At 42.7% G+C, this 26,908-nt stretch overlaps 2 long non-coding RNA genes across 2 annotated transcripts; both read right to left on the bottom strand.

Annotated features, from left to right (window-relative positions):
• Window positions 1–1,181: 1,181 nt before the first annotated feature.
• LOC118219334 lies at window positions 1,182–4,680 on the bottom strand. The gene is made up of 3 exons (XR_004763707.1): window positions 4,549–4,680; window positions 2,082–2,122; window positions 1,182–1,492 (listed from the first exon to the last, which is right to left on the bottom strand). It is a non-coding gene; the product is annotated as an uncharacterized LOC118219334 (long non-coding RNA).
• A 1,964-nt stretch (window positions 4,681–6,644) lies between these two features.
• Window positions 6,645–11,736, bottom strand: LOC118219349. Its single transcript, XR_004763733.1, has 3 exons — window positions 11,620–11,736; window positions 8,428–8,468; window positions 6,645–7,838 (listed from the first exon to the last, which is right to left on the bottom strand). It is a non-coding gene; the product is annotated as an uncharacterized LOC118219349 (long non-coding RNA).
• Window positions 11,737–26,908: the final 15,172 nt, after the last annotated feature.

The following is a 26,908-nucleotide window of genomic DNA, read 5'->3' as shown; positions in this document are numbered from 1 at the left end:
CAATAGGTGTCACCGTAATCTTAATTTGATTTTGTATTTGTGTTATTTATTTATTTATTATGCTGAGCCCAACTTTGTTTCCAGGAAGCTGTAGTTTAAGGGGGTGTGCATCAGTGGAATTGGTGCAGGGAGCTACAGGTGAAGGGCTTGCTTCCCTCTGCTGGAAAAAAAATGGCATTACAGAAGAGCAAGTCTGGTTTAAAAAGTTCTGCACTCCTTCGTTATGATCAAAAATATTTTTTGTATGAAGATTTTTAATGCTGCGCACAATTCAAAATAATAAATATCTACTGAAATGAAAACTCTTCTTATTGTGTATTTTTTATTGAGCAATGACAGCACATCTTTCAAAGATTAATGAAACTGCAGAACATACGCTGAGTTATCTTTCATTAAATAAAAATAATGTGCATTTACAAGCCCTGTCCCCAGCACACATCCACAGCACTTCATGAAAGCAGAGGAGATCAGTGTTCTCAGAAATGTAGTACCGGCTAGCTTAACCATCTCATTTTTAATCACGGTGAAGGAAAACATTCAAAGGCATCATTTTAAACCAACCAATTACCTGCAGGCACACCTTTACCCCAGTAATTAGATCATCTGATTGGATGGGACTTCAAATCACTTGTTCAATACACAAATAACAACAGCACAAGCATTCCTTACATATAACAAAAGCTTCACAAAGTAGCTTACATACGATAAGCTGTGGGTTTATATTTCGCCACAGTCTGTTCTTCGTGTTTTAGGGACATAATTCTACGTGTTTTACATTTTAAAACACTTTAAAAGAAAGCAAACACATATTAGAGTTTTTAATGAAAGTGTTTGTGTTAAAGCTATACGCATGATGACTTCTCTTGTCTGGCCTTGCCTGTCTGCTCAAGAGGGAGAGCACCTGCTCTGGATCTGTGACTCAAGGCTGACCTCTTCCTGTTTATGTCTGTATAAACCTTGATGAGCTCTGTGGTGCAGGGAACAGGACCTCGCTCCACAAAGCAGAAGGATGTAAGTTCAATTTCCCTCCCTCTCCTTTCCCCCCACTGCCTGAACCCTGCCCCCTCCTCCCACAGAGACTCCAAAACCATATCAAAGATAATTGTGTCGTGAAAATTGTCGTCTTTGGATGCGGAGTTATTCGGTTAATTCAGAGCTCTTCCCTATTTTTGTCCCTCTGGGCTCATCTTCTTCTATCCAAAAAATCACCGCCGAACTCGTTAATCCCACCGTGGCTTAATGGTAGTGTCTCCGCCTCTGGCTACAGAGGTACAGAGTTCGATCCCAGCTCTCCCCTTTTGACTCTCTTCATCTATAAATCTCATCCGATTGATAATGTCTCTGTAGAGCACTGGAAACTACCGACTGAGAACCCGGACATGATGGTGGTGTAGTGGCATTGACATGGGGTTTGAATGCTGAGGTTGAGGGTTCAAGCCCCGATTCCTCCTCTTCCCTTTTCCATTTCTGAGGCGTCAGCTTCTTGATTTCACTGCAAGAAAGACAAGCAAACACGTCAAAGTTGCGGTGGCAGAGAGGAATGGTCCTTGTTTCACAGCGCCAAGGTCTGGGGTTCAATCCCCCCTCTCTCCTTTCAGTTTGTGCAGCTTTTGTCCATTGTTCTGTTTAAATGCGCAAAAAAATGAGCGACAAATGCGAAGGAGTATGTGGCGTAGGGGGCTGAACCGATCCTCAGGAGGTAGAGGTTGATGGTTCGATTCCCCGAGACCGCACCTGAGCAACGTCGGTGGTCCCCAAGGGTGGGGGAGGTGTGTGTGTGGTGTGAGTGGAGGGGTAGGCAATCTGGCCCCCCGAAAATTCCGAGAATACAACATGGGGGTTATAATATTTTTTTGCGAATTTCAAAATTTTCTGAAGGTAAAAAAAAAAAAAAATTTTGTCTGGGCCCCACTCTCCATTAGTGCATTACTACTGACAGTCCCCCATACTACTACGCAATCAAATGAACTCATTTGATTGCAGAAAGGTAGCAGTATGTAAGACTGGCAGTAGTAATACACTAATATACGCCAAATGTGGTGCACAGAAACAAAAACAAACATAAACAAACTCATGCTTACACAGTGCCTCCATTTGGGGACTTCCTGCTTCTGCAGACAAGCTGGGGAGAAAAAAAGGGGGGGGGGGGGAATGTTTAAAATAAAATATAATCAAAATATGTTACATATGAACATACATTATGTAAATGAAAACAGAGGCATTAACAATCCTTGTTAAAAGATGGTTGGAAAGACTGCATTGGTGGAATTAGTTCAGGGTGCTACAGGTGAATGATTTGGACAAAAAATGGAATTACAGCAGAGCAAGTATTAGAACCCCACCATAACATGAAAGTCTATTTTTTAAAGGCTGACAAATACATGCAGATTTTTTCTGTTACCCACAATTTTCCCTGGGGGGTGAATATAAGTTCTACTGACTATGACTGAACACAACATAAAACAGACACACTTGCTCGGTGTCAGTATCTGTTCTGATAAAGAACACGAGCAGATCATTTCACACAGAAATGTCTATGGCTTCCAGGACTCTATTAAGCAGCTCTCCCCAAATGTTTCTCCCCAACTGCCTTCCTGAGAAAAGCTCACATTTCACGCTACATTCTAATTGTCCAAATGGCCACCTGTAGAAGCCCCCACCACCACCAAGAGACTCCCCCCACCCCCCACCCCCCCACCCCCCTTCTAATGGGACAGGGGAGCTGCATGGCCCCCCTCCTCTCCCCAGGCACTGGAGAGCTAGCAGAACTGGTGACAGTGAATCCGGGACTGTGTACAAACCACAACACCCTTACGACTGTATCTATTATACACGTTCCCCCGCACGGATATAAGATGGTGGCCCATAGGCACATTGGCAGTAGAATGGATCATAGTGAAGAGCTCAGTGACTTTTAACATGGCACTGTCATGCCACCTTTCCTTACAAGTCAGTTTGTCAAATTTCTGCCCTGCTAGAGCTGCCCTGCTGAACTATAAGTGCTGTTATTGTTGAAGTGGAAATAGAAGCAACAACAGCTCAGCCTTGAAACAGGTAGGCCACCGAGGACAGATATTTACACGCTACGTGAGCTGTTGAGTGTGTGTGGGTGTTTGTTTGTGTGTGGGTGTCTGTGTGTGAGTGTGTGAGAGACAGGACAGACTGTGTGTGTGTATGTGGGTGTATGAGAGAGAGACAGTGTGTGTGTGTACATGTACGTGCATGTGTGTGTGTGGGCATATATATGTGTCTGCGTGCATGTGTGTGAGAGAGACAGGAGAGACTGTGTGTGTGTGTGTGTGCGTGAGAGACAGAGAGAGAGGAGAGACGGCGTGTGTGTATGTGTGTGTATGAGAGAAAGAGAGCCTGTGTGTATGTGAGAGAGAGAGAAAAAGAAAGACAGGAGAGATTGTGTGTGTGTTTGCATATATATGTGTGTGTGCGTGTGGGAGAGAGAGAAGAGACTGTGTGTCTGTGTTGTTCGTGTGCGTGTGAGAGAGAGGAGAGACTGTGTGTCTGTGTTTGTGCGTGTGCAATGCACATGTGTCTGTGTGTGTGTGTATGTGGCAGAGGAGAGTCTTCTGTGTGTATGTGTGTGTGTGCGTGTGTGTCTGAGTGTGCATGTTTGAGAGGGAGAGTGAGAAGAGTCTTCTGTGTGTGTGTGTGTATGAAAGAGAGAGGAGAGACTCTGTGTGTGTGTGTGTGTGCGTGTGCAACCATATTCATCAAACAAAACAGTACCCTTTCTGCAGCAGTATGTGGCCTGGACATTGAATGAAAATAACAACAGTATATACTCACAATCAGACCAAATTCATAAAATATATAAATATTTCATGTAACAATCCACATGTGTCTATATCTACAAATGGCACAATTTCACATCCATTCAATCTACATCCAGGCATGAAACAGGGCTGTCAGTTGTGACCACTACTGTACGTACAACATACACGATACGTACAGTACTTATATTTGACCACAGTAATAATAAGACGGTATGAAATCTGGAAAGTCTGGAACATAATGATGGAATAATGCCTGACACGATAGATGCAACATTTAGCCAAATCAGTACATTAACTGTAAGCTGTAGTCACAAAAATATCAGACCAATCAATTCAGCCAAGGAAACCAGCTAGCTATTGCTGCTAACTGAAGCGCATCACTGTAAACATGCCTGCTATCCAATTTCTGCCATCATGTTTAGTTAGCTAAACTGACAGTGGCTTACAACGAGAATGATTTAAACAAAAAACTCTCTCAAAAGACTTGCATACTTCACGACGTGACCAGAAGCATTAAACATTAGCCACATTAACAGGAGTGGAGTGGCATGGCTGCTTACAACAAACTAGTTCGCTTACGTTAAGTAGCTGGTTGGCTATCTAGTTAATGTTATCTACACAGCTCGCTAGCTTACTCGTTTATTGATGCAATGTAAGGACAACATCGGACATCAAAGAGAAGTGTATTTCCAAGTAAAGTTCAAGTTAGCTGGCAACCATTACACAGTTAACGTTGGTTTGCAACAAAACATGTATTTACCTTTCGGTCGAGCACTGTTGTTGTGCAGCACATGGCCTTTCGAAGTCCAACGTCAGATCCGATTTAGCAATCACAACTACTTATTGACTACAAATCCCATGCTTTCAAAAATACAAATAATGCGTCACGGTTGCTCAAAACGTAATCAATCGAATAAAGGGGACAATGTTCATTTCTTAGGTTCTCTGTACATTTTATGGACTGGAGCTACATTGCGCATTCCGCAACATGTTTACCTCATCGTTAAACGTATGAATCTTTTTGTAAAATTTCGTTTAATTTCATTTTCAGGAGGCCTTCATCTTATAAATTTATAGAAAAATAAAGCAATATAAGTGGTCCATTTTTCATGACAACCTTATAATTGTGCAGAACGTTTGTGTGTATTAATTTAATTAATTAAATAGTCATTCGTTTCAATATAGCAACTTACTTATTAAAAGCACGTAACAGCTTAGAAATCTACGGTGGTGATAATAATGGTTGTAGTTTATCTCGTAGAACAAAACGTGGACCTCTCCTAGACTTACGTTAACCACACACCTTATTTTCGGCAAAAAATTAAATCCCTATGGGAAAAATGTAAGTTTAAATCGGAGCATCTGTATTAAACGACTAGGAAGAGCTCATGCAGTGCATTCACTGGCTGAATTATTGCAGCGTACAAGTCAATAGATTTGGCTCCCTCTTGTGGAAAAAAAACGCACTCGCAACAGAGCAGCCTCTCATCCGCTCACCTGCCATAAATCACAATTTAAGCGCAGAAAAACGCAGATCTCGGCTATACATGCACACTAAAATCAGAGTTGAAGCCGATTAAGGCAATACTCCAACTAGGGAAGTTCTTATGTAAACAGCTTTTTAATTATCTTAATTGTGGAAAGGTATGAATCTGAGAAAACATTACTGGATTGATACACCAAATTTAATGCTGCGCCCAATTTTAGGAAACTAAGTTTATGTATTTTGCTTTGTTTTTTTGTATTTCAGAAAAGCTCATGCAGGAATCCACTGGCTGAATTATTGCAGGGTACTAGTCAATAGATTTGCCTCTCTCTTGTGGACAAAAAACGCACTCGCAACAGAGTAGCCTTTTTTTCTGCGCACCTGCCATTAATCACAATTTAAGCGCAGAAAAACAGCTCTCGGCTCCCTTCAAATGCACACTAAAAATCCGAGCTGAACCCGATTAAGGCAATACTGCAACGAGGGAAAATTCTTCTGTGTACCACTTTTATTATATTCATTATGGTAAAGTATCAATCTGAGAACATTACTGGGTTAAGACGCCAAGATTTTTGCTCAGTCCTTAGAACTACTGACGGACATAGAAGTATTATTTCGCCTTTCTAAAACTGCGCGTGCGGAAGATCACTGGAAGCAGTCAACTAGATGTTGTTTGTATATCTTTATGCCGGAAGAAAGGATCAAAACAGTTAAAAAAATATTCAGGTTGGGGCACTGTGGGTTAAATCGATGTTTACAGGTGGTAGGAAAACACAGATAGGCTATGTGGGAGTGTGGCATGCCTGAGACCGTTGAACATGTTAATATACGTAAACATACAGAAAAGGGACGTTATTGAAAGGTGTTTCAGAATTAGGACTTTTCTTTCTTCTACAGGGGAGTCCAAACATGCTTGTGTTGAAATCGTTATGTCACTATTGTATAGCAAAACGCCGATCAAAGCAGCACAGGAAAGAACATGTCCATGCATTACCATAATATGTAGATTGTTTACATATCTTTGATTATGAATTCGTTGTATTGCACTTCCCATTTCTCCAGGTTATCGAATCAATAGGTGTCACCGTAATCTTAATTTGATTTTGTATTTGTGTTATTTATTTATTTATTATGCTGAGCCCAACTTTGTTTCCAGGAAGCTGTAGTTTAAGGGGGTGTGCATCAGTGGAATTGGTGCAGGGAGCTACAGGTGAAGGGCTTGCTTCCCTCTGCTGGAAAAAAAATGGCATTACAGAAGAGCAAGTCTGGTTTAAAAAGTTCTGCACTCCTTCGTTATGATCAAAAATATTTTTTGTATGAAGATTTTTAATGCTGCGCACAATTCAAAATAATAAATATCTACTGAAATGAAAACTCTTCTTATTGTGTATTTTTTATTGAGCAATGACAGCACATCTTTCAAAGATTAATGAAACTGCAGAACATACGCTGAGTTATCTTTCATTAAATAAAAATAATGTGCATTTACAAGCCCTGTCCCCAGCACACATCCACAGCACTTCATGAAAGCAGAGGAGATCAGTGTTCTCAGAAATGTAGTACCGGCTAGCTTAACCATCTCATTTTTAATCACGGTGAAGGAAAACATTCAAAGGCATCATTTTAAACCAACCAATTACCTGCAGGCACACCTTTACCCCAGTAATTAGATCATCTGATTGGATGGGACTTCAAATCACTTGTTCAATACACAAATAACAACAGCACAAGCATTCCTTACATATAACAAAAGCTTCACAAAGTAGCTTACATACGATAAGCTGTGGGTTTATATTTCGCCACAGTCTGTTCTTCGTGTTTTAGGGACATAATTCTACGTGTTTTACATTTTAAAACACTTTAAAAGAAAGCAAACACATATTAGAGTTTTTAATGAAAGTGTTTGTGTTAAAGCTATACGCATGATGACTTCTCTTGTCTGGCCTTGCCTGTCTGCTCAAGAGGGAGAGCACCTGCTCTGGATCTGTGACTCAAGGCTGACCTCTTCCTGTTTATGTCTGTATAAACCTTGATGAGCTCTGTGGTGCAGGGAACAGGACCTCGCTCCACAAAGCAGAAGGATGTAAGTTCAATTTCCCTCCCTCTCCTTTCCCCCCACCGCCTGAACCCTGCCCCCTCCTCCCACAGAGACTCCAAAACCATATCAAAGATAATTGTGTCGTGAAAATTGTCGTCTTTGGATGCGGAGTTATTCGGTTAATTCAGAGCTCTTCCCTATTTTTGTCCCTCTGGGCTCATCTTCTTCTATCCAAAAAATCACCGCCGAACTCGTTAATCCCACCGTGGCTTAATGGTAGTGTCTCCGCCTCTGGCTACAGAGGTACAGGGTTCGAGCCCAGCTCTCCCCTTTTGACTCTCTTCATCTATAAATCTCATCCGATTGATAATGTCTCTGTAGAGCACTGGAAACTACCGACTGAGAACCCGGACATGATGGTGGTGTAGTGGCATTGACATGGGGTTTGAATGCTGAGGTTGAGGGTTCAAGCCCCGATTCCTCCTCTTCCCTTTTCCATTTCTGAGGCGTCAGCTTCTTGATTTCACTGCAAGAAAGACAAGCAAACACGTCAAAGTTGCGGTGGCAGAGAGGAATGGTCCTTGTTTCACAGCGCCAAGGTCTGGGGTTCAATCCCCCCTCTCTCCTTTCAGTTTGTGCAGCTTTTGTCCATTGTTCTGTTTAAATGCGCAAAAAAATGAGCGACAAATGCGAAGGAGTATGTGGCGTAGGGGGCTGAACCGATCCTCAGGAGGTAGAGGTTGATGGTTCGATTCCCCGAGACCGCACCTGAGCAACGTCGGTGGTCCCCAAGGGTGGGGGAGGTGTGTGTGTGGTGTGAGTGGAGGGGTAGGCAATCTGGCCCCCCGAAAATTCCGAGAATACAACATGGGGGTTATAATATTTTTTTGCGAATTTCAAAATTTTCTGAAGGTAAAAAAAAAAAAAAATTTTGTCTGGGCCCCACTCTCCATTAGTGCATTACTACTGACAGTCCCCCATACTACTACGCAATCAAATGAACTCATTTGATTGCAGAAAGGTAGCAGTATGTAAGACTGGCAGTAGTAATACACTAATATACGCCAAATGTGGTGCACAGAAACAAAAACAAACATAAACAAACTCATGCTTACACAGTGCCTCCATGTGGGGACTTCCTGCTTCTGCAGACAAGCTGGAGAGAAAAAAAGGGGGGGGGGGGGGGGAATGTTTAAAATAAAATATAAACAAAATATGTTACATATGAAAATACATTATGTAAATGAAAACAGAGGCATTAACAATCCTTGTTAAAAGATGGTTGGAAAGACTGCATTGGTGGAATTAGTTCAGGGTGCTACAGGTGAATGATTTGGACAAAAAATGGAATTACAGCAGAGCAAGTATTAGAACCCCACCATAACATGAAAGTCTATTTTTTAAAGGCTGACAAATACATGCAGATTTTTTCTGTTACCCACAATTTTCCCTGGGGGGTGAATATAAGTTCTACTGACTATGACTGAACACAACATAAAACAGACACACTTGCTCGGTGTCAGTATCTGTTCTGATAAAGAACACGAGCAGATCATTTCACACAGAAATGTCTATGGCTTCCAGGACTCTATTAAGCAGCTCTCCCCAAATGTTTCTCCCCAACTGCCTTCCTGAGAAAAGCTCACATTTCACGCTACATTCTAATTGTCCAAATGGCCACCTGTAGAAGCCCCCACCACCACCAAGAGACTCCCCCCACCCCCCCACCCCCCCACCCCCCTTCTAATGGGACAGGGGAGCTGCATGGCCCCCCTCCTCTCCCCAGGCACTGGAGAGCTAGCAGAACTGGTGACAGTGAATCCGGGACTGTGTACAAACCACAACACCCTTACGACTGTATCTATTATACACGTTCCCCCGCACGGATATAAGATGGTGGCCCATAGGCACATTGGCAGTAGAATGGATCATAGTGAAGAGCTCAGTGACTTTTAACATGGCACTGTCATGCCACCTTTCCTTACAAGTCAGTTTGTCAAATTTCTGCCCTGCTAGAGCTGCCCTGCTGAACTATAAGTGCTGTTATTGTTGAAGTGGAAATAGAAGCAACAACAGCTCAGCCTTGAAACAGGTAGGCCACCGAGGACAGATATTTACACGCTACGTGAGCTGTTGAGTGTGTGTGGGTGTTTGTTTGTGTGTGGGTGTCTGTGTGTGAGTGTGTGAGAGACAGGACAGACTGTGTGTGTGTATGTGGGTGTATGAGAGAGAGACAGTGTGTGTGCGTACATGTACGTGCATGTGTGTGTGTGGGCATATATATGTGTCTGCGTGCATGTGTGTGAGAGAGACAGGAGAGACTGTGTGTGTGTGTGTGTGTGTGTGTGAGTGTGTGAGAGACAGGACAGACTGTGTGTGTGTATGTGGGTGTATGAGAGAGAGACAGTGTGTGTATGTACATGTACATGTGTGTGAGAGAGAAAGAAGAAACTGTGTGTGAGAAAGGACTAAAGAGAGAGGAGAGACTGTGCATGTATGTGTCTGTGTGTGCACTGGTGCATATATATTTGTGTGTGTGTGCATATATGTGTGTGTGTGCGTATGTGAAAGAGAGAGAGAGAAAAGATTGTGTGTCTGTGTGTGTATATATAAATGTGTGTGTGTGTGTGTGTGTGCGTGTGTGTGAGAGATAGAGAGAGAGAGGAGAGATTGTGTGTGAGAGAGAGGTGAGACTGTGTGTATGAGAGAAAGAGAGAGAGACTGTATATGTGTGTGTGTGGGCATATATATGTGTCTGTGTGCACGTGTGAGAGAGACAGGAGAGACTGTGTGTGTGTGTGCGTGAGAGACAGAGAGAGAGGAGAGACGGCGTGTGTGTATGTGTGTGTATGAGAGAAAGAGAGACTGTGTGTATGTGAGAGAGAGAGAAAAAGAAAGACAGGAGAGATTGTGTGTGTGTTTGCATATATATGTGTGTGTGCGTGTGGGAGAGAGAGAAGAGACTGTGTGTCTGTGTTGAACGTGTGCGTGTGAGAGAGAGGAGAGACTGTGTGTCTGTGTTTGTGCGTGTGCAATGCACATATGTCTGTGTGTGTATGCATGTGGCAGAGGAGAGTCTTCTGTGTGTATGTGTGTGTGTGCGTGTGTCTGAGTGTGCGTGTTTGAGAGGGAGAGTGAGAAGTGTCTTCTGTGTGTGTGTGTGTATGAAAGAGAGAGGAGAGACTCTGTCCGTGTGTGTGTGTGTGTGTGCATGAGAGACAGAGAGAGAGGAGAGACGGCGTGTGTGTATGTGTGTGTATGAGAGAAAGAGAGACTGTGTGTATGTGAGAGAGAGAGAAAAAGAAAGACAGGAGAGATTGTGTGTGTGTTTGCATATATATGTGTGTGTGCGTGTGGGAGAGAGAGAAGAGACTGTGTGTCTGTGTTGAACGTGTGCGTGTGAGAGAGAGGAGAGACTGTGTGTCTGTGTTTGTGCGTGTGCAATGCACATGTGTCTGTGTGTGTATGCATGTGGCAGAGGAGAGTCTTCTGTGTGTATGTGTGTGTGTGCGTGTGTCTGAGTGTGCGTGTTTGAGAGGGAGAGTGAGAAGTGTCTTCTGTGTGTGTGTGTGTATGAAAGAGAGAGGAGAGACTCTGTCCGTGTGTGTGTGCGTGTGCAACCATATTCATCAAACAAAACAGTACCCTTTCTGCAGCAGTATGTGGCCTGGACATTGAATGAAAATAACAACAGTATATACTCACAATCAGACCAAATTCATAAAATATATAAATATTTCATGTAACAATCCACATGTCTCTATATCTACAAATGGCACAATTTCACATCCATTCAATCTACATCCAGGCACGAAACAGGGCTGTCAGTTGTGACCACTACTGTACGCACAACATACACTATACGTACAGTACTTATATTTGACCACAGTAATAATAAGACGGTATGAAATCTGGAAAGTCTGGAACATAATTATGGAATAATGCCTGACACGATAGATGCAACATTTAGCCAAATCAGTACATTAACTGTAAGCTGTAGTCACAAAAATATCAGACCAATCAATTCAGCCAAGGAAACCAGCTAGCTATTGCTGCTAACTGAAGCGCATCACTGTAAACATGCCTGCTATCCAATTTCTGCCATCATGTTTAGTTAGCTAAACTGACAGTGGCTTACAACGAGAATGATTTAAACAAAAAACTCTCTCAAAAGACTTGCATACTTCACGACGTGACCAGAAGCATTAAACATTAGCCACATTAACAGGAGTGGGAGTGGCATGGCTGCTTACAACAAACTAGCTCGTTAATCTAATTAATGTTATCTACACAGCTCGCTAGCTTACTCATTTATTGATGCAATGTAAGGACAACATCGGACATCAAAGAGAAGTGTATTTCCAAGTAAAGTTCAAGTTAGCTGGCAACCATTACACAGTTAACGTTGGTTTGCAACAAAACATGTATTTACCTTTCGGTCGAGCACTGTTGTTGTGCAGCACATGGCCTTTCGAAGTCCAACGTCAGATCCGATTTAGCAATCACAACTACTTATTGACTACAAATCCCATGCTTTCAAAAATACAAATAATGCGTCACGGTTGCTCAAAACGTAATCAATCGAATAAAGGGGACAATGTTCATTTCTTAGGTTCTCTGTACATTTTATGGACTGGAGCTACATTGCGCATTCCGCAAAACGTTTACCCCATCGTTAAACGTATGAATCTATTTGTAAAATTTAGTTTAATTTCATTTTCAGGAGGCCTTCATCTTATAAATTTATAGAAAAATAAAGCAATATAAGTGGTCCATTTTTCATGACAACAAATAATTGTGCAGAAAGTTTGAGTGTATTAATTAGATTAATTAAATAGTCATTCGTTTCAATATAGCAACTTACTTATTAAAAGCACGTAACAGCTTAGAAATCCACGGTGGTGATAATAATGGTTGTAATTTATCTTGTAGAACAAAACGTGGACCTCTCCTAGACTTACGTTAACCACAGTTACGTTACGTTCGGCAAAAAATTAAATCCCTATGGGGAAAATGTAAATTTAAGTCAGAGCATCTGTATTAAACCACTAGGAAGAGCTCATGCAGAAATGCACTGGCTGAATTATTGCAAGGTACAAGTCAAGAGATTTGGCTCCCTCTTGTGGACAAAAAGCGCACTCGCAACAGAGCAGTCTCTCATCCGCGCACCTGCCATTAATCACCATTTAAGCGCAGAAAAACGCAGATCTCGGATATACATGCACACTAAAAGTTGAACCAGATTAAGGCAATACTCAAACTAGGGAAGTTCTTATGTAAACAGCTTTTTAATTATCTTAATTGTGGAAAGGTATGAATCTGAGAAAACATTACTGGATTAATACACCAATTTTAATGCTGCGCCCAATTTTAGGCTCAACTTTGGTCCACTCACCCAGTGCCTAATGAAGGGGGGCGCTGGCCCCCCGGAGGAGTGGAGTAGGAACGGTGGGGATGTTGGAGCAGGGGGGAAGAGAGAGGGGGGAGTCTTACTTTGCTGGCCGGCCCCCCTATATTATATCATTTTTATTTATAGGGGGGCCGGCCAGCTACCCCTACTGCTGATCCTGTGCCTCTGTCACTCCCCGGTGATTCGGTACCACACCCTGACCCGCTGCTGATGGCCTAATGCCTCCACCTGCCTTTGGACCAACATTGGCCCTGCTTTAGCTGAAGAAGGACATTCTCATCTGTCGAGCTGACGCTTGAGACACACTGTTTTCTGGCTTAACAGTTGGCGGTTTCTGTGTTCGCAACCTGGTGCGCGGCTGGCTCGATTAACTGTCCATCTCATGGTTCATCATTGCGGAGGAAAACATCATTCAAAGCAAAGAAAACTTCAACAAACGAATCTCCTTCATGCACAGGTGAAGGTGACCAAGATAAGGTGGAATGACCTGGAGAAGTTGGCCCAGAATCAGATGCAGTGGGGAGGACTTATGGACGGCCTGTGCTTAGTGGGGGATGACGGGCCTACGTAAGCAAGTCAGTACTTGCATATCCCCGTTTGTTTGAAGACCCAGACACACGTTGGAGTTCAGGCCCCTTTCATTAGTTTCTACACTCTTGCCATTCAGAGCCCAAGTCCATTCTTCTGCTCAGCTGCTGGACTGCTGTTACCTTAAACCCAAAACCAACCAACCAACTCACGCACGCACGCACGCACGCACGCACGCACACACGCACGCACGCACGCGCGCGCTCACTCACAAAAGAGCAGGCTACAGATTTAGGCTAAAAAACCATACTCATCCAGTGATCACACTTATGTACAGAAACATTTCTACCCCTACTGCTGATGGAGGAGGAATGACCTGGAGAAGTTGGCCCAGAATCAGATGCAGTGGGGAGGACTTATGGACGGCCTGTGCTTAGCGGGGGATGACGGGCCTAAGTTAGCAAGTCAGTACTTGCATATCCCCGTTTGTTTGAAGACCCAGACACATGTTGGAGTTCAGGCCCCTTTCATTAGTTTCTACACTCTTGCCATTGAGAGCCCAAGTCCATTCCTGTGCTCAGCTGCTGGTCTGCTATAACCTTAAAGCCACACCCACGCACCCACGCACCCACACACGCATTCACGCACGTGCCAAAGAGCGAGCTACAGCTTTAAAACACACCAAAGAACTCAGACTCATTCTATCGTAACGGTTGTTTTGTACCGGTGACGTTGCTACCCCTACTGGTGATCCTGTGCCTTTCTCTCTCCCTGGTGATTTGGGGCCACACCCTGATCAGTTGCTGATGGCCTAATCGCCCCCACCTGCCTTTGGACCAACACTGGCCCTGCTTTAGCTGGAGAAGGGAATTCTCATCTGTCGAGTAGACATTTGTGGCTTTCCTACCATTTCAGACAGACTGTTTTATGGCTTAACTGTCAGTGGTTTCTGTGTTAATCTGGTGCTGCTTCTTTTATGGTGTTTCCATGTACCTCTAATGTTCAGTTTCTTTTTTTTTTAATGTGCGCTTTTGTTTTGGTTGCAGATTAGAGCCAGAAATCTGCAGAGGACCCACCATTTTGTTTATCCTCGGGAGTAAGAATAACTACTACAGGGGTTCATTCCAAACATTTTTTTATTTTTTAAATCCCTGCTTCTTTTCCTCGTGTCCCTTCCTTGCTGCATAGCTCCAGCTAATGGAGGACATGAGCAGGAGATGCATGGTTGAGATATGAGGACGGAGGAATCGAGGGAACGGGTATTAGGTCAGGGGTCTGTAACCCTGGTCCTGGAAAGCCACAAGCTCTTCCGCTTTTTTGTTTTCACCCTAAAATCAGCACCCGTTTCAGACCCAAGCAACCAGGTGAAGTGAGCTAACTGTGTAATCAACTGCTCTAATTGATTAATTAAGTGCAGAATCTGTGGCTCTCCAAGACCAGGGTTACAGATCGCTGTAGTAAGCAAATGGAACATCCTTGCTCGATCAAGCGTCTGTTTGAGGTGACATCGGTACCTAATGACGCGTTGCACCGCTGTATCACCTGTCACTGGGCTAGTATCAGATTGTAAAGTTATTTCTTTGCATTATTTTCAATGATTTCCGCCCATGGAACATGACAGATGTGAAAATAAAATGAGAAATAGTATAGATGTTGTCCTTCAATTACCCTGTATCTAAGGTGTTCGACTAGCACTGCCTCAATAAAGTAAGTGATTGAAATGAATCCCTGGTCTGAGTAGTCTTCTTTAGGCTCAACTTTGGTCCACTCCTATCACACCCAGTGCCTAATGACTATTTGTATGCATTTTATATTGTTGTGTGTCACTTTGAAATAAACATGTTTGGGACGGCACGGTGGTTAAGTGAAACTTAAGTGGTGTGTGGGCCTGCCTTGCAATGGATTGGAGACCTGTTGAGAGTACAATCCCGCATCTCACTCACTGCATGCTTGGATAGGCTCCAGACCGCGCCCGCCCCAAGGAATGTCTAATCACCCTCATGCGCACCTGAAAGCGTTTCTGTGTTCTGTGTTCGTTTCCTGCATCTCATTCAGGTGTGTCTTGGGTGTCTGTGATCTCATCTTCTTCTACCCTCTGAAGCAGCCGTGTGTCTACGACGATGTAGGTGGCGCAACGGTATCGTCGTTGTCTTTCAATGCCAAGGTTCCCGGTTCGATTCCCGGGTCCCCTTTATGTTTGTCTTGGATGTTTCACACTGTACGCTTTATAATGCAGAATAAGAGGTGGGTAGCTTGGGTGCTGGAGTGGCTCAGCGGGTAAGTGTGCCGGTCTCAGAAATTCAGAAGTTCAGAAATTGTGGGTTCAAGCCCCACTCCTGCAACGTGCCTTTGTCTAATCCCTGTTTCTCATCCACAGGTCCTGATGCGTGAGCAGATCCAGACGGTGTCCGAGAGGAGGCGGAGACGGCGGACAGGTAAGTTGGGGGGGAGGGGTAGAAGGGGGGCGCTGGCCCCCCGGAGGAGTGGAGGAGGAACGGTGGGGGTGCTGGAGCAGGGGGAAGAGAGAGGGGGGAGTCTTAGTTTGCTGGCGGGCCGGCCCCCCTATATATTAAAAATTATAATATCGGGAGGGGGGCCGGCCCGCCAGCAAACTAAGACTCCCCCCTCTCTCTTCCCCCTGCTCCAGCACCCCCACCGTTCCTCCTCCACTCCTCCGGGGGGCCAGCGCCCCCCTTCTACCCCTCCCCCCCAACTTACCTGTCCGCCGCCGCCGCCGCACCCTCTCGGACACCGTCTGGATCTGCTCACGCATCAGGACCTGTGGATGAGAAACAGGGATTAGACAAAGGCACGTTGCAGGAGTGGGGCTTGAACCCACAATTTCAGAATCTCTGAGACCGGCACACTTACCCGCTGAGCCACTGCCGACCTCTGGCTCCAGGGCTGCAGAGGGTAGAAGAACCAGTGAGACCCAAGAGTTGCCCAAGAAAAACCAAATGGAACATGCGGGTTCGAACTCACGAGCTTCGCATTCAAAGACATCGACAGTACCGCTACGCCACCAGTCAGGCAACAGAACCAAGGGTGCTGCATCGGGTAACAGAAGATGAGAACCCAACAACACAAGAATATCTAAAGTAGACGCGAGATTTGAACACCGAAGCTTGGGTTCCAAAGACGGCGACAGTACCATCGCGCCACCCGCAATCGAGCCAACGCAGAGACGTTTCAGATGGTAGGGGAAGATGAGAACAGAGAACCGCAAGCGAAAAAGAGGCCAAGAACAAGGCTCGAACCCTGAACGCGCTGCATCGCAAACCGAAGACGACACCACTAGGCCACGGTGGCCGTTACGCTCGGGCCAGATTTTTAAATATTTTGCTGTGCAGAGTTTTTCACAGGAGTGGAAGGTGAGACGCATTACAAGTGACACAGCCTGCTTCAGTTTTCATCGCGCCAAGTATTTCAGTTCTTGAGATGATGTGGTTAGCCTGCTTTTTCTTCTTCTACACATAAAGAAATAAAAATAAAAAAATTGGGAAAATTACAAACCAAAATTTTAAATCTCTATTTTATTGTTTTTCTTAATTTTATTATTTTTAATTTATTTAATTTATTTTTTAATTTTATTGTTTTTTATTTTATTATTTTTAATTTCATTATTTGTAAATGATTTATTTTAAAAAAAATTATTTTTACTTTTTTAAAATTAACATTAACTTTTTAAAACTTTTTTTAATTAATTTTTTTTACTTCTTTTAAATTAATAATTTTACTTTTTTTGAAGCCCCTTTGTTGAGAGTTTTATTTAGATTAAATTATTAGTATATGAGTATATATACATAAAATACCAGGCAGTCATATTTATTGATTTCTTCAATCAAACAAAACCAAATGAAAAACATAACTGAAAAACATTTTGCGGTTCTCTGGGGGGTGCTGGGCATGGACAGCAGGTATCCTCCTCTGTGGGATGGGCAGTGTGATCACTTCTCGCTGCTAATCTTTCAACGGATGCTGGTGCATCGGCTGCTGGGCCATAGAGGATCCTCTCAGTCGTCATGGAGGATCTCAGCAGAAACCTGTTTAGGGACTCAGAGGATACAAGGGGTCCAGACCATCTGCCTATGGGGCCCAGACCATCTGCCCACGGGGCGCTCCCAGCACCAACGGCACACGCTCTGAGTCAGTGCACCCGTAGGTGGGGTGCTACGGGTAGGTGCCGGTTGAAAGCTCACGCAGGTGGGAGTTTAAGCCCCGCCGTGGTACACTAAGGAAGGGTGGACTGTCCCACTCTGTTTTTTAATAAAAATAAGCAATAAACACATAAATAAATAACATGTCCTAACATTGTCAAAGTAAGCAAATACATGATGAGAACAGACCATTCAGCTAATATAGTCTCATTTACCTGCAAGCCTGTGCATTGGACGAGAGGCAGGATTACACCCTGGACAGGACGCCAATCTAAATATGTGTAAACGGCCACATGCTTCTAATGAGAAAGGAAATCAAAGATCTGTATATTTGCTGGCACAAAATGATTTAAACATAAGAGATTAGACTTGCAAAAAACTTAATGGTCTTTATTAATTACAGCCGTTTAGCTTTAAATGAGTGTCCTTGCAGTCCTGCTGAAAATTTCAGCGAAGACCGGCTGGGATCTAAGCTGGTTTAATACGTTTTAAGATGTTTTTTAATTATTTTTATTTTTAAATTATTATTATTATTATTATTATTATTCTTTTTTTTTTTCATGCTTACACAAGCGTGGTCATCACATCCCCGCTGAACCGTGTGCACCACAACATCAGGACCTCAGTGAAATATGACATCAGCATTCAAACAAGCCTGCCACCCCTTAAGACCCAGTCACATGGAATTATCATGTAATCTACAAAGCACTGCATCTACTACACAAACATACCTGGGAACTGTTCTGCTAGCAACGTGACACAAAGGGTATAAAGAGACAAAGCAATTTATTTACATGTTATTGTAAATCTGTGTGTGGTTTTCCTGTCTTGCATGTATTCGTCTGTGTATAGGCGGTGGGCAAAATGTTATCAAGCATCTGATTGCAAGGTCACATTCAGGCAATACATTTGCCTGTAGTGAGCCTTTGTCTCCAGCAGGGGGTGTCTGAAGCGCATGCAGTAATGCAGACCAGAGGAGGTTCAAAGAGCGGTCTTCCGCACTGTTGCGCGTCCAACCAGGAGCTGTCCGCACGAGTGAATGGAACATGATTAGATCTTGCAGTCAGGAAACTCGGTTTTGAAGGCAAACCATAGTCCTGACTTGGGACCTTTTTTTCGTACTGAATCTCTCTTTGGGCCCCCGACGTAAAAGACTCTATTTCTCTATTCTGGGGAACAGATAAGATACTGCAAAGATTTATTTCCCATTTGAAGTCATAACGGTGAACAGCGTGCAGTGTGCGCACTGTGGGTGCTCTTATGGCTCCTGCGTAGTGCAAAAGGTGCATTTGATTACCGTGCGTGCCTGAAGAGGACTTGGCTTCGCTGACGTTCACAGGTAGAAACACCATGCTTTTGCTCACTCTGTATTTCTATTAGGAGTGTAGCGATACATGGATGTATCTATTCAAAGGGAAACAATCCGATCCGGTCGATACAACTTTTCAAAAATTGTTCCGTATCTTTGAGTCTTAGCAAATGTTTATTTAACTGTTGCCTGAAGAATCAAAATCGTATATCATCGTGGTGAAGCCTGAGGTTTACACCCCTGATTTCTAGGGTACCACTTCCAATGTATCCTAGTGTCCATCTAATGTAGTCCCTAGTTGCCTTGAGAAAGTTCCATAAGCCACAGACTGTATAACCCCTTGTGGAAGCCAGACAATTGTTTACAATTTTGCAGACATCTAAAGAGTTTCAAGAGTTCAAATATATGTTTCTAATATGTATCTGAGGCAGGTCTGGGGTGGGGTGGGGGGTGGGGTGGGGTGGGGTGGGGTGGGGCGGGGGGCACACCATCGGGCGCTCACATTTGTCTCGTCTCTCCTGTCTATAAGGTCTATAAATCTTGACGAGTCATCCGGACCGCGGCGGGTCCCTCGGTGGGCCGTGTCGAAATTAACGTTCTGTTAAATGTCTGGGAGGTGTTCCCCTTGTTGACTAAGTGCTAATTACACGAGGTGAGCTGCTCCTGTTTACCGGAGGTCTGTAATAAATAATTACACGCCCTCGGCTGGGGGGTAATCAGCGCTGCGCTTGTAGGCGGAGGCGGCGGGGGGGTCGGATTTAGGCCCCCTTTGGGTTCGGTGTAAAATCGGGTTCTGATTTATTTATGAATCAGGTGATGAAGGCCGCAGCCTGTACTTTGGACGGATAAAGCAGTGAGCGGTGCGCTGGATTAACGGGGCGCGCGGGCATGAAGGCTGGAAGACTGTACCAGTTGCATCAGGCCCTGAACGCGAAGTATCGGACTACAGCACGTCTATACTGAACTCAGCCCTTTACACTGGAGATGTGTTTTGAGTACTGCCACGTGCTTGGTTCCGTACTAGTGCTCCCCTCCTCTTGCTGTTTTACACACACTGCATGAGAAACTGCTGCTATGAAGATGGATGGTATTCCATCTTTTCTGCAGCGCCCGACTGGGAGATTCGGCCGAGAGAGCCTCACGTTCACATTGAACCTCCCAGACCAGCGGTCCCACTGCTGAAGCCATTAGAACTCCTCTCGTGGCTGGGATGGCAACACTGCGCACACAGACATTAGAACTGGAGCGAGGTCAAACGATCAATATATATATATATATATATATATATATATATTTTTTATTATTATTTTTTTTTTTCAGGGGACCAATTAGGTCTCTCTCTCCGGTTCACAGCGGAGCCAGTTGTCATGGAGACGGGGCGCAGTGTTGCGCCGTGGGACTGCCCCGGCCGCCTGTGATGTCACTAACTGTCTCTGTGTGTTGCGCAATGGGCAGAAGGCCCGTGCCAGCCCTTTGATCTACATTTAAAGCGCAGGGAACCAGTCTGGTTTTCATAAATAGTGGGGCCAGATAATTCTATAGCAGGGCATTTTTTTATGGTGGCTCTCTGATCAATTACTGACTGAGGGAAGACTGTTCTATCTTCCCAAGTTGTATTGATTTTAAATTGAGGTGTGAAATTGAGGGGGTTGTGGTGGGGGTGGACAGTACCTAAATATTTGGAACCTGATTGGTGGACCTACATGGTCGACTAACGTTCACAGTACTAGTGACATCTTGGACAAACTGGCTGATTTTTAGATTATGACCAGCCGAGTACTTTGAGCATTGCGATATTTTGTTAAATGGTCTTCTGTGGTCAGTAGTGGGAGCGCTGGTAGGGTTCTGATGGTGCAGAAAAATGCTGCCCACATCTCAGCTTGTGCATGCTTTGTGGCGGGTTGGTCCAATCACAGTGCCAGATTATTACCATATTATTTTGAATTGCATTGTAATGGCTGCAATATTTTTTTTGCCCACCAATAACCAATGAATTCCCAGGTTTTTCCCGCTTTTATTAGTGCAAAGCGTACGAGAAAGGGGCGTTGTCTCCCCAGTCCTTCTGTCTCTTAAGTTCAACTTAATTTTCAAAAGATGTCTGCATTCAAATGAACTATTACAGTCAGTTAGTAACCAATCACAGCTCATTAAATCCGCATGTCCATCATTATCTTCAAGCCTGTGTGCCTTGGGCAAGGCATGTCTTTCCTTTACTCTACCTCGTTACAGCTCATTTGAGTCGAGTAACATCATTTAAGAAGTATAATGGATTTGTCTTCATTATGGCTGTGCAATTATGGCTGTGCTGATGCAAGCCAGAGATGTTATATTGAATCGTGTATTCTGTGAGGCAGATGTGATTGTACTGTATTACGCCAGGGCAGAATCAACCACACAGAGCGGTTCAAGCCTATGTGTGTCTTCAGTGTATTTTCCCCTGTTCCTCATTAATAGAGTATTCCAAGTATTCCAAGGAATAAAAATAGTTTCTAATTAAATTGTTTCTTGAAGCTGAAGGTGGCTTCTCACACATTTTTTTGGTTTTAATTTCACCTTTATTTCACCAGGCAAGTCATTAAGAACAAAGAACACCGTTACTAAGAACACTTATGTATGTAAACTCTGTCCTCAAATAATAATTAAGAAGAATTTCATTGTATTCAATTTACAGTTTTTGTAATTTACTTATAAACTGAAGACGGGTGTATTTAATCCAGGCAATAGTGTCTTATAGTTTATCATATTATTGAGGAAACATGCAGAATATTGTACATTTACAACAGCATGGAAGCAGATTTACAATCCAGAGATTCACACTCTAAACCCTCCCTCTGGACACAGACAGTTTCTGTACTGTAGACTTATTTTTGTATTCTTTCCAGTATGTAAATACTTTGACACAAGTCAACATTAAAACATGCACTAAGAAATAATGGTAAACACAAAAAAGTACTTTGTGCGCTTGTGTGTCAGGGTAAAACTTGATTCATTTTCAAATATATTGCTTAACTGACTTGTAAAAGAACACCTAAAATGAATCCTGAGTTTGAGCTGGAAATAAAAATGAGAATTAACCTTTCTGGGTGGAGAATGGGTGACCTGCTTGCTCTGTTAATATCCTCTCCGACAGACACTTTTAATGAACCTGACCCTGCAATAGTGTGTGTCAGCCAGTTCAGCCTGAATAAGCCAAATAATTACTACTGTTCTGTTTTAAGTGTTTAGTGACGGCAGGTAAAGACTACAATCATGAACTGCTTATTGCCAAAAGGTAGCAATTAAGTAGATAGATGTTTGCATTAACAATTAATACTTGATTAAAAGATGACCATGGTCTGTTTTGTAATAGAAGGGTGGCACTGTTAATGGAAGCTCCAGTATTGAAAATGTTTTCATTTAAATAAACACAACATACTTTTGAAATTACCAATGACACTCCCGTAAAAACAGTCATCACATATTTCGTTCGTTTGCGTATTGATTCCAAATCCAAATTAATAACCGAAATTAAAAACAATGTGGATATTCTTGAAGGAAGAGCGATTCTAGTCTTTGGTCAGCCTAGTAGCCAATACACATAATGCTCCTTAGCAGCTAAAAGAGCATTATTCCTCACTTTTTCCCCATTCCGACATTTACATATTAGCTTGTCTGTCATGTGCTCTTAAGGAAACATTAATTCTCAAGTAAAACAAACAAATCAACAAAGATGAAATTAATGAAGGTTGAACAAGTTGCACCGGGAGTGCATGGCTGTACTAGGTGAACTGTAGTACTGTGTACTGATTTGGTGAACTGAGCATGAGAACAGTACCGCCCCTCTCCCAGATAAATGTATTTCAAACAGTCTCACAACCCCCGTTCAGCCAAAAGCACTCTTTTTGGCTTAAATCCTGAATAATTAATTCAGGAAGCTAATGTTCGTGTGTCATGCAATGCAATGAGATGAATAAATAAATAAATAAACAGCCTAAAGTTATCCCGAAGTAGAAAGTGTACAGTTGTATTTTATACGACAGATGTTGCCAAATCACATGACCAATTCAGGAATCGTGCTGCAGAGCGTTTTCCAATTCCACGATACCCAGGAGATGGTAGAAAACGAGCAGCCAACTGCCTGTTCCATGGTCTCAAAATATAATTACATTTGCAAAGGCCTCTGATGCATTTCCTAAAAAGTTAACCATGAGTAATAATTTGAATATAATTATTCACCATTTTTCCACAGTTACTGCATTTTAAAGCGTACTTTTTATGCAATACATGCTTTTTATTGATATTTGCTATGTGTCTGAACTGAAGCGGAGCAGAATACATTGTTTTTGAACTCATTTGGGCATTTACATTGTGCCAGTTCATTCTCTTTTTCTTATCTGTGATCCAGTGTCACTGTAATTTCACCTTCAATCTCAAACATTTTCATTTTTGTTTGAGTCGACAAAAACATGTCTGTCCTTTGGAACAAGCACAGAATGAAAACTGCATTCTAACAAAGGCATTTAATACGGTCACAATGCCCATTTCAAGGAGCAAGCAGCTTTTCCTTTTAAATCCTTGTAAATGGTCTTCCGTTTATCCTATTGTTTCTTCCAAGGCCTCTATTTCACTCGCTCCTTCGTTTTTTCGATTTCGTTTCTCATTCCAACTACGACGCCGCAGCGAGTCTCCAAGGTGCTTCTGCAAGCCCAATACCCACTCGTGCGCCTGTGAAGAAACGGTGTGCGGTTGCTTAGCAACGACGGAAAACTAAATCCCCCAGCCGCTTGCTCGCGCGGCTCCACCTGCCTCCGTGTGAGCTATTTATTTCATTAAAGTGCCGAAACAAACACACGCAAAAGACAGGCCGGTATTGATTTAGATCAGCACACGAATTCGTACTCAGATCTGCACCCTACATTACCCAAATTCGGCATGCGTTGTCGGCCATTTGCTTTAATGGACTCGTAGGGCGGACAACGTGGAGACGAGATTATGCCTGAAGTAGCGCTTATTGGCACTAGTGTCACTACTGAATGAAGACAACAGTAGTTGGAGGGAACTGTAAAATGACTCTGCTTTTTAACAAATGTCATTTTCTTACAGACTAGACTAGACATATAAAATGCACTAAATGATTGCAAAATAGTAGTTTTACATCTCACATTATTACAATCGATTTTACAGGTTTAAAATGCCGTGTCTTCTCTAATTTAAGACAATTGAATAGGAACATGTTTGTGAACATTGCATTCATAACCCCTTGGTGATGAGATAACTGTTAAACTTAAAAACATGCCTGGCCTTGCTTCCATTCACATCAATAACTATTCATTTACCATGCTAAAGGTTTAAATTAGGCTACTGTATTAATTCAAATTGAATTCAAAAATACATTTATTAGTTGCAGTTTGTTGATTGATCATTGTTTTGATCAAAATATTATGCCCTCTTAGGATTGCAAGTTATTTACAGCATTAAGATGAAGGCGACGGTTTTCATACTACTGCCACTACTACTATGTATTATTGGCAAATAGTTGTTACCATAAATGCACAATAACTTTAATCTTTGATTTAGTGTTAATACTTTGGAGACATCAGCACTCCACAGATCAAGCTCATCCAAGAGAGTCAAATTATAATACTCAACAGCAGTCTGCCATTTATTTACACATAAGTATACATGTAACATGAATAAACCTGCAGTACATTTAAACATACTGTATCATTAACACAGCCAGGTACAACCACCTCACCCGAATCCTTTATATAACTGCACACGCTTCGTAACAACGGTGCACCGAAATGCATGTTCTTAGTTATTTTAACCACAGTGCAACTAGATGGGCAGTATTGTGTAGGCCTATGTAGAGACTGACTTGGCATTCAGACAAGTGCGAAATCACCCACACCAGAAGATTATGCATTGTTAGTTTAAATCATTTAAATTGCAAATTTAAATTATGGTCGCTGTCTGCAGCTGTTTAGGTGTCAAAACTAAAGCTGCGTCCCACAGTCGAGTCAATTGTAATCTTTTTATAATAGCCTTTCTAATAACATTTTTTGTAATAACATTTTCCACACTCAAATGTAAGACCGTGATTTGAAATGTGACCTACTGTTCATTAACAAAAGTGCGTTTATTAAAATATGCATGCTTCACAATGTTTTTTTTTTTTTTTTTTAAATAAGGAAAAGGGAATCCTGTTATTTTTTTATTTTAAAAATTGTAATGTACTGTCCTTATTAAGACTGTCTGCTTTTTGGGCCCATGAGCTTTTCCATTAGCATAGGCCCTATAGCCAACACAGTATTGATGAGTCATTGGATGCAATTACCTGTCTGTGACTGGGAAAGCTTTATACCTGTGAGACGCAATCAGCTTTGCTGCATGGGCGTATTGGACGGGCTTCCGTTAGCCACCGTTACCCGGGTTACTGCTACATCGGTCCCAACCTGACACCCTGTGAGCGTCTGGAAAAGGACTGCTGCAGTTTGCCATTGGTTTTCTTCACGTTTGAGCCAACGTCGTGTCATAGGTCATTTATGAGCTGGCTTGAATCCCCGCCTCCAAATGGATCCCCGCCCATCAGACCTGGGCCAAATACGTATTTGTTTTGGATTCAGATACTTTTCTATGCTTTACTAATCTTGCCTGGTGTATTGGAACCAATGAAGTACTCTCAAAAAGTGCAAACCCCGCCTTTTGGTCATACTGGCCGGCTCAATTACACCAGGCAAGATCAACAGAGCGCAGAAAGAGTATTTGAATCCAAAGCAAATACGTATTTGACTCAGGTCTGCTGCCCACGTAAGCTCACGTTTTGTCAGAAGTGACCTTTTGTTTATCAGTGAAGAGCGTCCCTGGCAGAAGTGGGCCGGCTTATCTCACATCAGACCGCCAGCCCGCGCGGGCTCACGCCGAAAAGGTTATTTGCCAGGCAAACGAAGCCGCTCCTACATAAATCCCGAAAACCTCCTAGAACTCCTGCCCAGGTCGAAATCGTAATTTGCTTGTGGATGGGTGCATAGGAGATTGCAAAGCTGCCATTCTTCCATGGGGTTGGGAGGGATACCTTTTCCGATTTATACCCTTACTTCAAATCCACAAACATATTTATTATCATCTTCTTTTGTCTTGAGTTTTTTTTTTTTTTTTTTTGAATACCTATATTATTGCATTTGTTCTTCTCCCAGTTGTACTCAAAGGGCTGGCTGGCCTTAGTCTGTAATGAGCTCTCAAGGCCTCGCCACTTAAGCCCCTTTCTGATGCTAATAGAACTGCTTCTGTACCACAATGGACAGGCACATTTCCAGGGCAGCATCTATTTATCTATCTATCTGTCCATCTATCTATCTTCCTCTCTCTCGCGCTCGTTTCCTTTTTAGTCCCATTTTCTTATGATTTTTTATGATTATGATTGTGGGTCCGTGAGTACAAACTTTATGCGTGGATGGGAGTGTTTAGGCATGAAGGTCTTGTTTTTATGGACTGTGGAATGATGGGAGACAGTAGATTTTTAAAAAATGGCTCTCTCTATCCCTTTTTTTATCTCTCTCATCGTGATTTACAATAACCCATTTTAATGTCCCAATCTTTACAGCAATACTGACAATGAGTGTTTGTGAAAGTATAATCAATTGGGCTAATTTGGTGAATATCTCGATTTCTTCTTTATTCATACTTTGAACCTGGATGCTCAGGAATAATTTAAAGTAAAATATAAATAATACATAATATCATTACAGCACATACATTCACCTTCGGCCTAAACCTTTTCTATTTGCATCCAAAATAATCTTGGTTGGCTGTGTTTTTCCAGCAGTGAACTTAAACCAATAATGGCTGCAGCTAATGCATTGTGTGAGGTTTAGTGTTTCAGATTGGCTAGAATAATCTAATTAACCATGGCATGTGCTGTATAAAAACAAGTTCGGGTTTTAGTTTACATACTGTCCCGTTGACAGTCTATACTTGTGTAGGAAGGTTCTCTGTGTGCCCAAAGTGGTTTGTACAGTGTTTTCAGTAGTCTCATCACTGACAGTATGATTTATTGTATATACTATTTTGTCTTGTGGACACCGAATATACAACAATACAGGAAAAAAAGAGAATTGCTGTCAGGGGTTCAAATTATGCCATTACAAAGTAATGTCCTCTTTCCTTTGGATATTCTTATAGTATCTTTAAAGACAGAAATCATCCTCTTGTCA

This window comes from Anguilla anguilla, chromosome 19, assembly GCF_013347855.1.
Source record: "Anguilla anguilla isolate fAngAng1 chromosome 19, fAngAng1.pri, whole genome shotgun sequence".
NCBI classification, from domain to species: Eukaryota; Metazoa; Chordata; class Actinopteri; order Anguilliformes; family Anguillidae; genus Anguilla; species Anguilla anguilla.
The sequence above is the reverse complement of the archived record's forward strand: the minus strand, read 5'-3'. Positions and strand labels throughout refer to the sequence as shown.